Source organism: Ochotona princeps, chromosome X, assembly GCF_030435755.1.
Source record: "Ochotona princeps isolate mOchPri1 chromosome X, mOchPri1.hap1, whole genome shotgun sequence".
Taxonomy (NCBI): domain Eukaryota; kingdom Metazoa; phylum Chordata; class Mammalia; order Lagomorpha; family Ochotonidae; genus Ochotona; species Ochotona princeps.
Window position 1 is genome coordinate 65,306,696 of NC_080865.1, and position 13,046 is coordinate 65,319,741.

A 13,046-nucleotide genomic window follows, 5' to 3' on the forward strand; every position below is an offset into this window, starting at 1 on the left:
TCTTATATAGAGCAGCTTTATTTTAAATACTTGTGCTATACAGCACAGCCACTATGGAAGTCAATACAGAGGGTGTTCAGGAAAATGAAAATTGATCTACCATATTACCCACCTATCCTACTCCAGGAAACATAACAAAATGAAATGAACTATGCATATAAGAAAGTGACCTGCACCTCTATCTTTATAGCAGCACAATCCACAATAGCGAAGACATGGAAACACTCTGATGCCTGTGGAAAAGGAGATGGATAAAGAAACTGTTGTGTTTCTACTGCACGGAATACTACTCAGCCATTAAGATGAATGAAATTTTACCATTCACAACAAAATACTCCCAACTGGGGACAATTATGCTCAGTGAAATAAGGCAATCCTAAAAGGGCAAATATCATATGTTGTATTTGATATAAAGCAACATTCATGCAAAATGCCAAATCTATCTATAGATAGAGATAGCTATTTATAGATAGATGTGTAGATACAGATATTCTCATAGATGAGCCATATAGTAGAGTGCAGTGAAAATAAGTTACGGTGTGCATGTCTACTTCCAAATAAATGAAGACTCCCAGTGAAATGATTAAATGTACCTCAAAAATGTAATATTAGAATTTCTACCTTTGCTTATGCGTACAATGCATAAACTTTCTGGAGGAAAACTCCTTGACATTGGCCTCAGTGATGATTTTTAGATATCACACAAAAGCTTAGGTCACAAAATCAAAAATAAATAAAGGACATTTGGCCCTACAAGTTAAGATTCTCATGGCCCACATTGCAGTAATTGGATCAATACCTGTCTCCAACTCACTTACAGCACTTGCTAATGCAGACCGTTCTCAGCTTGGGTGAAGCATCTATGTTAAACCAAAGTTGCCTTCTTAATAAATTTTACCTATTAGGACTGGATTTGCCCTCTGGAACTCCCAAAAATTTTTGCTCATCTTCCCACATAATGACCATCCACATCTTATAAGACTGCTCTTTCAGTGTTCCTGAATCAGGCTGAAGAAGGGAAAACATTCTTTCCTTGGTCTTATGTACAACATAAACATATCCTCAGTAACATGTTCTTTGTCCCATGGCAGCCCATCTAAAAGGAAAAACATTCTGACATAATTAAAACGGAGATAGAAATGGTTCTGGTCAGCACAAATGTGTTCAAGCACGAACTAGGAAAAATGGATCCATTTTTTATTCTTTAGCAGCTAACTGTTCTTCCTGAAATTGAAAAATTTCTCCCTGTTCTACATTCTACACTAATTCTCTTTAAAAGCCACTGGAATTGCCATCACTAAAAAGTCTTCAAGAAAATAAAAGGACCTTTTCCCTTACTGCCCTATTTCCATTGTGCTGGGCCGGAGTTTATTTATCCATGAAATCCAGTAGACAACTAGAATGCCCAAGGAAATGATGAGCTTGAAACATGTGTTTTTATGTGATGACAGGGGGAATAATTGCACTTGCAGAATTTCACAGCAAATCTGAGAGAACATTGAGAATGTGAAGAATTTTACAAGAAATATTAACATTGTCAAAAGTATCATATTTCTGTGAAATTCTCTAGAATTCAGCCACACTCCTCTCACAAGGAAATTGGTCATAACCTAATGGAACAGATTTTAATTTCATACTCTATCTATGCAACTTTCATTTATAGTTTAACAGTTTTAGTAAGGGGTTCATTTTGCATGCTTTTACCAAGCCGATTCCTATTTCCTAGATGGATTTTAGGAACTTTTTCTCTCTACAAACTGGGTAGAGCCTACTACTCTGCTTGTAGCTTACATTCTATCATTTCACAAACTGATCTATTAGCCATAATCCCAAAGTATGCCATGCTCCTCTACCTTTCAATTTTTTGTTAGTGATTTCCTCAAGACAAAAGTCTCACTCTCTTACTCATGTTCTACCAAATACGAATATGTTCTATCTTTCAAGACCCAGTTCAAAATATTCTTCCTCACAAAACCCGCATAATCTCCCCTTGATTCTCTTCCTCTTAGTATTCATGGTAATCTATTAACAGGGTCTTCAGAAAGTTGACAAAAATACATATTATGAAAACAAATAATACATGGATCTCAAAAAAATTGCACCAAAATAAACTGATTTCCAAATGCATTTTTCATGATCATTTTGAAGTGTCTTGAGACACTTGTCTTGGGACAAAGCACATTTAATTATTAGTGGATGGGAGAAAGATGATGCTAGAATTCCAGGGGATAAAGAAACCACATGTCAAAAGCCCAACAAACCTGCTGCAGCAAGTTAAGAACCTAGACTTGGGGACACTTCGTAGGATACATTTATTCAATAAATACTTACCAAGCACTATGATCCAGAAACCCAGAAGCACACAGTTAACATGGTGCACAGCAAAAGTAGAGATGATACCCAAAAGAAATAGACATTGATCAAATGATTATCTAAATATAGATCACGCACAGATTTTTTTCTAGCCACTGGATGAATGGTAACATCTTTCATTGAGATGAAGAAAACGGGGAAAGGCACAGGTTGGAGTGGAACACTAGGGACATAAGAGATAATTTTGGGCCCTAAAGTTGAAGAAATCTGAGCAACATTCAAGTGGGAGTGCCAAGCAGAAAATTATATACACAAGTCAGATCTCAGAAGAGACATTATGACTAGAAACGGCAGCAAGAATGAAAACCCACAGTAGGAAGTCAAGAGACAGTCACAGCAAGTGAAATGGGGTCAGCTTGCAAGAAATGTTGCAAATGTTGAGAGTCTCAAAAGGTACTCCTTTTCTATATTAGTAGTAGACTTTGCAGGGTCAGGAGAGAAATCTTACGAGAGCCACACTAGCCTTATTCATATTTTCTGATATTGATAAATGAACCTTATTCATACCTCTTGCTGAAATTTAGCTAGGGGTGGTGAGGAGGACAAATATATAGCACTCCTCTGAACTCAGAGTGAATCTCATAATAAAAAGTCAAACTAGTAGAAACTAAAACATCATCTTCATGGATTGGGCACTTGGGTTAGTAGCTAAGTCACTTTGCCACACGTTGGAGTAACTGCATTTAATACCTGACTCTGGCTTCTAACTCCAGGCTTCTGCCAATACAGACCCTGGTATGCAGCAATGATAGCTCAAATATTGGGCTCATGTGAGACACCTGGATTGAATTCTAAGCTCCTGGCTTCAGTCTGGCAATTGCAGGCCTTTAGGGAGTAAATCATTGGATAGGCATATTCATATTCTCTGTGTGTGTCACACACCATACACACATACATACATACATACATACATACACACACCTCTTCCTGTCATTCTCTTCTTCCTTCTATCCCAAGTAAAAGTAGTATTTTTTAACATCACTTTTGTTACTGCTAAAGTCTAAGATCAAGGATGTGGCTTTGGTGAGCTTCACAATTCTGAAACATAGAATTTCATAGATTTATGCACTCAGTCATTAAATGGCACTGGAAGCCAGCAGGTGATGCCATATGAGAATCTGCACCTATCTAACTTCAGACACACAAGAGTGAAGCAGAATATTTTCTGCAAGCCAGCTTGCTCTCAAACGGAAGTGAAAGGGCACATCTGGACCTCACATGCTCAGAGCCTTTTCTCAAACTCACCAATCAGAGCAGCCACTGTGATGAAGGAGGGGCAGGCATGTGGGGGGGCGGGGCAGAGGGAGGCCAGAAGTGCTAAGCTGATGGGATGTCACTCCATATGGAAGAAAACATCATGAGTGGGAAATAAATGAACCTACTTAACAGACTTCAAATTCCTGGGGGAAGGCAGGGCTGGAGCTTTGTACCTCTGTGTATCCTCCAAAGCACCCTGCAGTGCCAGGCTAGAACAGATGCCAAATCAAAACTGACTGAATGGAGGAATAGTGCCAAGAGCCCTGTGTGGATGTGTTGTGGACCTCCTTAAAACTCAGCTTAAAATTCTCCTCATCAGGGAAGCCTTGGCTTATTAACCCTTCTCCATTGTGATCACCTCTTCCTTCTTGGCTTCCACAAGTCATCCCTATCCTAGTTACACCATGTTAATTTGTACTCATTTGTATGCTGTTTTGCAAACACTACTGTGCCATTTGTGACTCCCCCTGCTCCACACACATACCCAAAACTATTTTCTTTCCTCAACTGTTACAGGATCCTTGAGATCATGTTTTATCTTTTCCCTTAGGTTTTGTGCCTAGATGAATATCGGACACATGATAGGAACTCACACAGCATCATGACTGGCATTGCTAATGCTTGAGGTTGTCAGGTTTCTGTGAAAAGCAGAAAGCAGTAACCTCCAAGACAAAAGACTCTCCACTGAGGCTCTGACTTCTGTGCTGGATGCATTTCTCACTGCCCCTTGGTATGAGACTCTCAAAGCAAGATTCCTTGCCTATTGGTTTTTTCTATCACAAAGATGCACAAAAAGCATGACAGGCTCCAAACAGACGGAGCTGCTTCCCGCCCTTTTGCACTAAAGGAACACTCTACAGTGACAACCTTCTGAAAGAGATGACAAAGAGAAGCAGCTGCCTGAAAGCTCGTGCGTGAATTGAGCATTTCTCTACATGTGGGTCGTCTCCCTCTAACTTCACTTTGAGCTGAATTACGTTGTCATCGTAGGTCATGCAAATTGGTAATGTAATTGATAGGGCATTAAAAATAGTAAATAGGAAGGATTCTGTAAATAAGTTTTTACTTTAATGGAATTCATGGGATAGAGAGCTAACCCAGCAGATGTTACCTTAAATGCCAATTCTAAAGCTATGGGTCTTTCAGTTCCTAGTCCCATCTTAACTTCGCCCACAGCAGAATGATTTGGCATACATGAGTGCTAAACTAAAAATAAACTCCACAAGGGAGGCACAGCTTCAACACAAGTTTGACATAAAAATATTTCCTGGGATCAAAGTTCATGTCTTAGCAAGTCTATGTGTCATACTGCCAGTGTGTGGTGTGTATGCATGATAAATAGGAGTGGGAGGAGGGATCAAAGGTAGGCTGTGTATGATTACAGGTAATTATCCTGATGTGGAAATAGAGAAAATATCAAAGCTGGAAAATCCTTCAGCAAACATCAAATTCAAAATGTTTATTCCATAAATGAGTGAAAGAAATCAAGAGAGGGAGTGTGTCAGTTCTCAAATCCAGGCCTCTGACTCCAAATGTATGCCATTCCACTCTCTGTAGGCTGGGAGATTCTAGAGGGCAAGCTAGTTATTATGTTACAACAGTTCTCAACTGGCTTGTCCTTTATAACCTCATAAAGTACAGTAATTACAATTTTTCATCAGTTTACTTCTATGAAACTTCATACTATGACTTGCCACATCTCTGAAAATTAAACACCAAGTTTCATTTTCTCATCTGGCATCTGGTAATACTGAGGGACAGTAGCAAAATGATTTTTTTTCAAATTTACATAGCTCACAATAAGCTCCAATATTCCACATTTACTTCATAGACTTAGGGAGAAAATGAACTCATCTCCATTTCTTTCTAAATATGCCATGTGCTTTCTCCACACTATACCTTTCCTAACATCACTCTTCTGCCTGGAACATCTTCTTATCAGCCTATTGATCTCCATCTCGATCCATCAAAATTCTATCTTTCATTGCACATCCTACATATTACCTCCTTTCCCGAATACCAGGCCCACAAACAAAATGTCCGGCTTCGAATCTGCAGAGCCCTTAGCTTCTACTTTCCTGAAGTACATGTTCCATTTTTCCCATTGATACTGACCACTTATTGTAACAATTACTATTGGTCACCCACTCAACAAATTTCCTTAATTTTTTTAAACCAAAATAAACCTTGGTTGGAGGAACAATATGCTGAAACCCATGAAAGAATTCATAATTTAAGAAGCCAAATATCAAGATTCTACTTTACTTTGCCACACCATCTTTGATTGAACCTCCTTTTTAGTGAGGGGAGGACATATGAAAAATGATTCTGTGCAATGAAACTCAAGAATTGTGAAGAGTCAGAGATACTATCTTACTTACAAGCTAACAATTTAACCTGCCACATTTTTGGTGGATGCTGGAGATATAAATTTGATCTTTCGCAGCAACCAACAACCAGAATCTTCAGCATTTTCTTCAGTCTACTTTATAGTCTTCATGTTTAAAAGACCACATGGCCCGTGTACTATAGGAAAAGAACTCCTAAGTATAGGAAATCTAAGTTCTTTGTAAGGGGCAATAACTAAGCCAGACCTTTGTCCTGGAAAGATATTATCTGTGTCTTTCAAGGCTCCTTATTACACAAACATTGAAAAAGTAAGTCCAGAACAAGGCAATCAGTGTCTCTGTTCACAAGATGGGCTGAAACATAAATGATCATTGCACAATTGTCTCCTAACAAGGAAATAAGTAGAAACTTGCTCTAGGAAATCGACTAAACTCATTTTTAATCAGTATTTTCCATCACCAACCTTATCATCCACTGAATATTTTTGAATGAAAATGTTCCCAATTATAACTGTAGGGTATAAACAGTGCAGAAAATATAAGAACAAAATATTTTAAAAGTAATAATAAAAACAGAGAGAAACATAAGTATAATATCATCATCTAAATTCAACCAATGTTACCATTTGGAGACATTTCCTCCCATCCTTTTTACCATGTAATTTTATACTTATCGTTAAACATCATGTTTTCACTGTACACATAAAGGTGTGTGGTTTTCTCCAGTTAATATTGCAACATAAATATTTTCCAATGTTATTAAATCTCCTTGTAAACATTTTTAATGACTGCCTAGCAGCATGTCATGTGGTCATGCCATAATGTAGTTAAACATATTCCCACACTCCCATTCATTTTGGTTGCTTCCAATATTTGGCTAAAACGAATGTCACAATAAGCATATTTCTACCTAAAATTGTACCTACTTAATATCACTCCTTGAGGATATATAGATTCCCAGAAGTTAAATTTTCACATCAAAAGGGATAAACAGTGCCAAATTGCTTTCCAAAAGAGTTGTACCAATTTATAGTGTTTTATAGTCCTGTCAGCAACATATGAGTGTGATGATTTCATCATCTCTTCTTTGGCTCTAAGTATTTTCAATTTCCCTCCTTTACTGTTTCAATGGGAGAGAAAACTCTCAATATTCTAATTTGCATTTCTTTGATTACCACTGAAGCTGAACATTTCTTTCCATATGTTCCCACTGAACCTTTTGATCAGAGAAGCTGACATGTTACAGATCTAAGTGATTCATACTTCCCTTATTCCTATTCTGGAAGCAATCCTCAGGAACAAAAGGCAGAAATAATAATCAGGAAAAGCCTCAGAGGACCAAGCTGGATCCTAAATAACTTCATTTGATCTGTACAAATAGTTGGCTGCAGATTCTCCTTCCCAAAGTATTCCCTGCGTCAAGATCTGCCCCTACAAACAGTTCAGTTACGGGCTGAGCTACATCTGAGAGAGGCAGGAAATGAGGTACTTTCCCACTGCCCCTGGGTTTCGTAAACAGAACTTGTAAGGAGTTGATTAAAGAACAAGCAAGAAGTGCCTGCTTTGGAAACCTCAGCTTAGAACATCTTGTTTAATAGATGCTTAAATCACTCATCATGCTTGCTTTTAACTTTCTTTACCACTAAGAGGCTAAGCGATTTATAAGGGGTGCAAGACATCACTGCAAGTCTTTGTGCATCAAGACCTGACATGTTTCTCACACCTGCCTCACATCCCACCCCTTCACACCCTTGCAGTTGTCAGTGCCATGCCCCAAAGGGTGATTTAGGCTGACCTCACTGTCTCACCACTGTATGCTAGAAGATTTGGGGGTAGGGGCAGAAGAAGGCAGGGAGAGGCAGCTTCTCCATGAGTGATTCTCTTGGGTGAATGAATGCCTGTGCTTTCAGAATCAGGCAAGGGATCTGGCCAATCCTTCCACAAGTTCCACCTACACAACATGAGAACCTTGCAGTTGCCTAAAAATGCTTAAATGCTTCCCAAGCACATCTGTCATAATGGCTATCTGTCCAGATCCAATTTTTCTGCGTGAAGGGGATGACTTCACCTTTAAGGGTGCTTGAGTTCAGAAATCAACTTGAGAAAAAAAAATCTGAAGCTATTTGGTACATGATGTGAAAATTTATGTCTACTTGATCCAGATTCCTTTTTGCTTGACTTCAAAAGCTTAACTGGATTTAAAAACAAGCCAGTGTCATTTTCTCAAGCAAGGCCACTGTTGTGTTAGCCAGGCAACACCACAGATCAACATGACAGGGGAAGCCACTAAAGGTGTTTTAAGATTCCAGCCCATTTACACTTACCCAGTTTGACATAAAGGCACTAGCTTGCATCTCTTTTTAAACGTAATGGGCATTCTGTTATGCAGCTCACTGAAATCAAGAGTATGAGGTTTATAATGGAGGCATCAGCCCAGAACGATTTTCAGGAATAAATCCCTATAATAGATGCTTGCTCTTAGGCTAAACATATCCTTATCATACCATCATGGTCTGACTATCATGTTCCTGCCAACCCCTCTTCTCAGCAGCCCTCTGATCCACTGCTGACATGTCACACAAGGCAAAGCCAGGAAATTATGACTCTCCCTCCAGAAAGCAAATCACAGTTTGACTCAAAGAGATGCTAGCACGATTCAAAAATTCTCTTTGCAGCCTACATTGATAACCTTAACTGTCTATTGTATTCATTCAAAAAAAAAAAAAACCATGTTCTGAGCAGAGTGCCTAGCTTGGGTGCCAGTGCCATCTCCCAGAAGTGATTCTGTTTTGCCTTAACACGCACATTCAGCACCAGAGCTCAGTGCCTGGCATTTGCTTAACATGCAATAAAGGCTGAATTGAATTGAACTGAACCACATGTAATCAAATCAAATTCAACAGAATTCAATTGGTTTGGATGTATTAAAAGGGGTCTCTCCTTTCACATACATGGCAGCCTTCCAAGTGTCATATTTCAGACTTCCTCAAATTGTCTGAGAATAATCAAATGATCAATAGAACATAGCACATGTGAAGAACAAGGAAGGGCTGGGATTTTGTTTTCATGATGACCACCTAACTAAAAGAGAACAATGATAGTGTCGTTATCACAGGAAGCTTAACAATCTAAGGCAACGTTTGCTTTAGAAAGGAAACATTGTCCTCAAAACCAATGCTCTTCTTATTTTAGATTCTCCTCTGGCCCGCTCAAGCTTCCACTGTCTTCCAACATCAATCTTTCTTCTGTATTTGCCTTTACAAAAATCCAAATTCAATAAAAGCTGCACAGACTCATAGTAACATATGCATTATAATAAGTCTTGGAAATGTCAACCATTCCTGGGATTCCTGAATGGCATATTGACTCAAAATCTTATACTCACATCAGAAGGTAAGGTGTCAGCAGTAAGCAGTTGGAGAGAAATACTGAAGGCCAAGTTTGTCTTGGTGTACTCCCCAAATCATATCACATCAACAGAAAGTAATTCTTCCTGGGATTCCGACATGACCCCGTTAGAAAGCTAGCAGTTTGGGGTTTGTTTTATTTTGTCATGATTTATTTTTAATTCACTGAATGGCTTAACCCCGGTAGTACTCAGCTTCCCTGTAAGAGGAAAAAAAAAAAAAAGAGTAGAAAAATTAGGCACTTTTTCTTGGTGGCCTTAGTGAACTTTGGAAGGCCACTCAAACTGAATATCCTTTTGGTTCCTTAAATTGTTTATGACTTTCAGCTGGGTTACTTTTGAGTGCATTTCTGAAGAGATAGTAGTAAGCAAACCAAATATATCCTACAATTGCTTCATTTTCTTCCCCGAGGAATATCTAAGCTGAGCTCTTGGCAAAAGCAGCAGAAAACTGGTTTTTTAGTTCTTCCGAAAAGGCTCTCACTCCGTTTAGACTAGATAGCATTTAGACTTGATAGCATGAACTCTTGGCCATAGTCAGTTTAGGGGTAACAGGCTTAGTGATGAGGGTATTTTTTTTCTTTTTTTAAGATTTATGTATTTTTTATTGGAAAGGAAGGTTATACAAAGAGGAGGAGAGACAGAGAGGAAGATCTTCCGTCTGATGGTTTACTCCCCAAGCGACCGCAACCGCTGAAGCTGAGCAAATCCGAAGCCAGGAGCCAGGAGCTCTTCCAGGTCTCCCATACAGGTGCAGGGTCTCAAGGCTTTGGGCCATCCTCGACTGCTTTCCCAAGCCACAAGCAGGGAGCTGGATGGGAAATGGGGCCACTGGGATTAGAACCGGCGCCCATATGGGATGCTGACGCATGCAAGGTGAAGACTTTAACCACTATGCTATCACGCCGGGCCCGAGGGTAGTTTGTTAATGGAACCACTTGAATTTTTTCCTTTTTTTTTTTTTTTAAGAAAGTGAGAGAAAATGTTCCATTTTTAGGGTTTATCGTCTAGATATAGTAATCTAGACTGCCAATGAGTTATTGGCACAAAAACAAATTTCTAAGTCAGTGAAACAAAATAGGGAACACAGAAACAGATCCTGCAAACATGATCAACTGGTTTGACAGAAATGGCAAAGTAACTCATTGGGAGAATAGCTTTATCAATAAATGCCCCATACTTCTGAGGGATAGTGGGGATTCTACTTTCTTCTTTTTGAATTCTTTAGTGGAGAGTTCAGGTTGTGACTATAAAGCAAATTGAAATTATGTCATCAAAAAATAAAATAAAATAAAAATACAAAATTTGGCCCAGCCCAGTGGTTCAGTGGTTAAACCCTCACCTTGCACATGTCGGGATCCCTTAAGAGCATGAGTTGGTGTCCCAGCTGATCCACTTCCCTTCCAGCTCCCTCTTTGTGACCTGGGAATGCAATACAGAATGGCCGAAATCCTTGGGATCCTGCACCCACAGGGAAAACTCAGAAAAAGCTCCTGGCTCCTGGTTTCAGATAAGCTCAGCTCCAGCTGTTGTGGCCACTTCGGGAGCAAACAAGCAGACAGAAGCTATTCTTGTATCTCCTTCTCTCTGTAAATCTGCCTTTCCAATAAAAAAAATATTTTTCAAAGTGGAAAATAAGAATTGAAAGGAGAGCAGCATTATTATGTTCTTAAAAGTACATACATATATATGAAAAGCATGAAATACATCCCCCTTTATATAAATAAACAAAAGTGAAAAATAAATGAGGATGTAGTAGTTGGACAGCTATATATCCATGAGTAACATAATAACAATATTGGTTCCAGGGCCAAAGAATTTTTGTGTTTGATCTATAAAAGAAAAAAAATGATAATCTGGGCTTCATCAAAAACAACTTTTTCTGCTGTAAATTTCAAAAAAAAATACTACTTGCATTAAGAGACAAATTATAGACTTGGATAAAATATTTGCAAATCACCTATTTGGCAAAGGATCTGTGTCTACAATATATAAGAACTTTGAAAATACAGCATTAAAAAGGAAAAAATCAGAAAAGGACAAAATATGAATAGTTACATCACCAAAGAGATTATAGAAATGGGGAATAAGGAATTGAATTTTTTTACTTTTTCCACCAACATATTTCTTTTTTTTTTTAATTATTTATTACATTGGATTATGTGACACAGTTTCATAGGCTCTGGGATTCCCCCATCCCCTCCCCGTGCCCTCCCCCCATGGTGGATTCCTCCACCTTGTTGCAGTATTACAGTTCAAATTCAGTCAATATTCTTTCTTGGCAAACATATACCAAGCATAGAGTCCAGCATCTTATTGTCCAGGTAAATTCAACAGTTTCTTGGGGAGACCTTCTCTGGTCTGAAGGCAGAGCTGGCAGAATATTGTCCCGATCAATTAGAAGCCCCAGCACAACGTCAACAACAATTTACAACATTATGGAATTAATTGACATGGATTGAGTAATCAATACGTTATAACAGTGCAAGTTCTTAACCACATCCTGTGACTACTTCAGTGACCCTTCAATTTTTGTTTGTACACAGAACCGGCTGCTATACATCTTAAAGTGGCTATAGGGTACTATTCAGCTGTCTCGTGTCTGTTTTCATTTTAGTATTTAGCAGTTTATTGTGCTGACACATATTTTTGCTGAACTTGGTAGATTTTAGGATAATCTAAATTGGCTTATAAATCTAACAAGGCCTTTGTCAACAGTTGAGGTGCATAGGAGGGGTGTGCAGAGAAATCCTCCATCCCCTACTGAGGAGTAACTAATCTTTGTGTCCTTTCTAGTAAGGTATATGTGGAGCCACGCTGATCGTTTCCTGTTTTATTCTAAGCTTTCCCTGTATTTCTCTGACTATCTATTCTATTTGGGGGGGGAGGGTGCTCTGGAGCGATCCTGATGGTCATTGCATGCGAGGGTGGGGATCCAAAGTTGGAACTAAATAAGGACCAGGAGAAGCTCCTCTCCCTAGTCCCGAAGGATGTTTGCTGTTCTTCTGTTTCTGCAGATCCCTCAGGGCTCCTGGCTGTTGTTCTGATGACCTTGGGGACTGTGAGGAAGGATTTGGGCCTCTTCCATCCCATGTGGTAGATCCAGACTGGGCTGGGTGACCTCGGAGTTCCTGGCCTCCGAATGCACTCCAATTCCCCGTGTTCTCCCTGGCTGTTGGGATGTAGTCCTTGGTGCTCGTACTGATAGTCCTTGGTGAGGATCTGGGAGTGTTCAGGGTTGGGATACAAGCCTCCTCTTGTCCACCTCACCAACATATTCCTCCCTGCTCTTCTCTGCCTCCCTATAATCTCCTCCTATTATTTGTTCCCAAGGTATTATAATACCATAGCTCTTCAATTCACCATTAAAAGATTAACTTTCTGATACCTAAATGCATCATGGAATGGCAAGTATAGGAAAAGGTAAAAAAAATGTAGTAGCATAATATAAGTGTATAAGTATTAACACGAATTCTATTAATCAAGAGTAATGATGCATGCTGTATATAGTCATTATTTTGCATTATGTTAATTTTTAATGTCATTAACCATATAAAAGGGAAATTTAATATATCAGAATGACTAAAAGTAAAAATTAGGGTGGTCATTCGGCCTAGTGGCTAGGATGCTATTTAAGATGCCAACATTCCAAATTGGAATGT